This window comes from Crinia signifera, chromosome 6 (assembly GCF_055691185.1).
Source record: "Crinia signifera chromosome 6, ASM5569118v1, whole genome shotgun sequence".
Classification (NCBI taxonomy): domain Eukaryota; kingdom Metazoa; phylum Chordata; class Amphibia; order Anura; family Myobatrachidae; genus Crinia; species Crinia signifera.
In genome coordinates, this window is record NC_139222.1 from 123,774,410 (window position 1) to 123,776,909 (window position 2,500).

At 36.4% G+C, this 2,500-nt stretch overlaps 6 non-coding genes across 6 annotated transcripts; all 6 read right to left on the minus strand.

Annotated features, from left to right (window-relative positions):
• Nucleotides 1-128: 128 nt before the first annotated feature.
• TRNAP-UGG (transfer RNA proline (anticodon UGG)) lies at nt 129-200 on the minus strand. The gene has a single exon. It is a non-coding gene; the product is annotated as a tRNA-Pro (tRNA).
• Nucleotides 201-861: 661 nt separating this feature from the next.
• Nucleotides 862-933, minus strand: TRNAP-UGG (transfer RNA proline (anticodon UGG)). The gene has a single exon. It is a non-coding gene; the product is annotated as a tRNA-Pro (tRNA).
• Nucleotides 934-1,229: 296 nt separating this feature from the next.
• On the minus strand, nt 1,230-1,301 carry TRNAP-UGG (transfer RNA proline (anticodon UGG)). The gene has a single exon. It is a non-coding gene; the product is annotated as a tRNA-Pro (tRNA).
• A 296-nt stretch (nt 1,302-1,597) lies between these two features.
• TRNAP-UGG (transfer RNA proline (anticodon UGG)) lies at nt 1,598-1,669 on the minus strand. Its single transcript has one exon. It is a non-coding gene; the product is annotated as a tRNA-Pro (tRNA).
• Nucleotides 1,670-1,965: 296 nt separating this feature from the next.
• Nucleotides 1,966-2,037, minus strand: TRNAP-UGG (transfer RNA proline (anticodon UGG)). Its single transcript has one exon. It is a non-coding gene; the product is annotated as a tRNA-Pro (tRNA).
• Nucleotides 2,038-2,333: 296 nt separating this feature from the next.
• On the minus strand, nt 2,334-2,405 carry TRNAP-UGG (transfer RNA proline (anticodon UGG)). The gene has a single exon. It is a non-coding gene; the product is annotated as a tRNA-Pro (tRNA).
• Between the last annotated feature and the right edge of the window lie 95 nt (nt 2,406-2,500).

The following is a 2,500-nucleotide window of genomic DNA, read 5'->3' on the forward strand; positions in this document are numbered from 1 at the left end:
GAAAATGTACTACATACTCCTAAGTAATTACAAACTAATTGTGTAAAATGGCAAGAGCAAAATTCAATTGAGGCTTTGAAATCAAGCATGTAACATCAATCATGGGCTCTAAAAGGCAGCTAAATGCTGGGCTCGTCCGGGATTTGAACCCGGGACCTCTCGCACCCAAAGCGAGAATCATACCCCTAGACCAACGAGCCACCCCTGAAAACTTCTCACGTCAGAATATTTTTTTTTTAAAGTGAAACTCATATTATTTATGTAATAATTGAAAGAGCTGGATAAAATATTTAATGAATATTGTTGTGTTATGTTACTGAGATAATGGGGAATGTGTTTTTTTACCCAAAGTACCACCATATGGTTGAAAATGTCCTAAATACTCCTAAGTAATTACAAACTAATTGTGTAAAATGGCAAGAGCAAAATTCAATTGATGCTTTGAAATCAAGCATTTAACATCAATCATGGGCTCTAAAAGGCAGCTAAATGCTGGGCTCGTCCAGGATTTGAATCCGGGACCTCTCGCACCCTAAGCGAGAATCATACCCCTAGACCAACGAGCCACCCCTGAAAGCTTCTCACGTCAGAATAATTTTTTTTTTAAAGTGAAACTCATATTATTTATGTAATAATTGAAAGAGCTGGATAAAATATTTAATAAATATTGTTGTGTTATGTTACTGAGATAATGGGGAATGTGTTTTTTTACCCAAAGTACCACCATATGGTTGAAAATGTCCTAAATACTCATAAGTAATTACAAACTAATTGTGTAAAATGGCAAGAGCAAAATTCAATTGATGCTTTGAAATCAAGCATTTAACATCAATCATGGGCTCTAAAAGGCAGCTAAATGCTGGGCTCGTCCGGGATTTGAACCCGGGACCTCTCGCACCCAAAGCGAGAATCATACCCCTAGACCAACGAGCCACCCCTGAAAACTTCTCACGTCAGAATAATTTTTTTTTTAAAGTGAAACTCATATTATTTATGTAATAATTGAAAGAGCTGGATAAAATAGTTGATGTATTTTGTTGTATTATGTTACTGAGATAATGGGGAATGTGTTTTTTTTACCCAAAGTACCACCATATGGTTGAAAATGTACTACATACTCCTAAGTAATTACAAACTAATTGTGTAAAATGGCAAGAGCAAAATTCAATTGAGGCTTTGAAATCAAGCATGTAACATCAATCATGGGCTCTAAAAGGCAGCTAAATGCTGGGCTCGTCCGGGATTTGAACCCGGGACCTCTCGCACCCAAAGCGAGAATCATACCCCTAGACCAACGAGCCACCCCTGAAAACTTCTCACGTCAGAATAATTTTTTTTTTAAAGTGAAACTCATATTATTTATGTAATAATTGAAAGAGCTGGATAAAATAGTTGATGTATTTTGTTGTATTATGTTACTGAGATAATGGGGAATGTGTTTTTTTTACCCAAAGTACCACCATATGGTTGAAAATGTACTACATACTCCTAAGTAATTACAAACTAATTGTGTAAAATGGCAAGAGCAAAATTCAATTGAGGCTTTGAAATCAAGCATGTAACATCAATCATGGGCTCTAAAAGGCAGCTAAATGCTGGGCTCGTCCGGGATTTGAACCCGGGACCTCTCGCACCCAAAGCGAGAATCATACCCCTAGACCAACGAGCCACCCCTGAAAACTTCTCACGTCAGAATAATTTTTTTTTTAAAGTGAAACTCATATTATTTATGTAATAATTGAAAGAGCTGGATAAAATAGTTGATGTATTTTGTTGTATTATGTTACTGAGATAATGGGGAATGTGTTTTTTTTACCCAAAGTACCACCATATGGTTGAAAATGTACTACATACTCCTAAGTAATTACAAACTAATTGTGTAAAATGGCAAGAGCAAAATTCAATTGAGGCTTTGAAATCAAGCATGTAACATCAATCATGGGCTCTAAAAGGCAGCTAAATGCTGGGCTCGTCCGGGATTTGAACCCGGGACCTCTCGCACCCAAAGCGAGAATCATACCCCTAGACCAACGAGCCACCCCTGAAAACTTCTCACGTCAGAATAATTTTTTTTTTAAAGTGAAACTCATATTATTTATGTAATAATTGAAAGAGCTGGATAAAATAGTTGATGTATTTTGTTGTATTATGTTACTGAGATAATGGGGAATGTGTTTTTTTTACCCAAAGTACCACCATATGGTTGAAAATGTACTACATACTCCTAAGTAATTACAAACTAATTGTGTAAAATGGCAAGAGCAAAATTCAATTGAGGCTTTGAAATCAAGCATGTAACATCAATCATGGGCTCTAAAAGGCAGCTAAATGCTGGGCTCGTCCGGGATTTGAACCCGGGACCTCTCGCACCCAAAGCGAGAATCATACCCCTAGACCAACGAGCCACCCCTGAAAACTTCTCACGTCAGAATATTTTTTTTTTAAAGTGAAACTCATATTATTTATGTAATAATTGAAAGAGCTGGATAAAATATTTAAT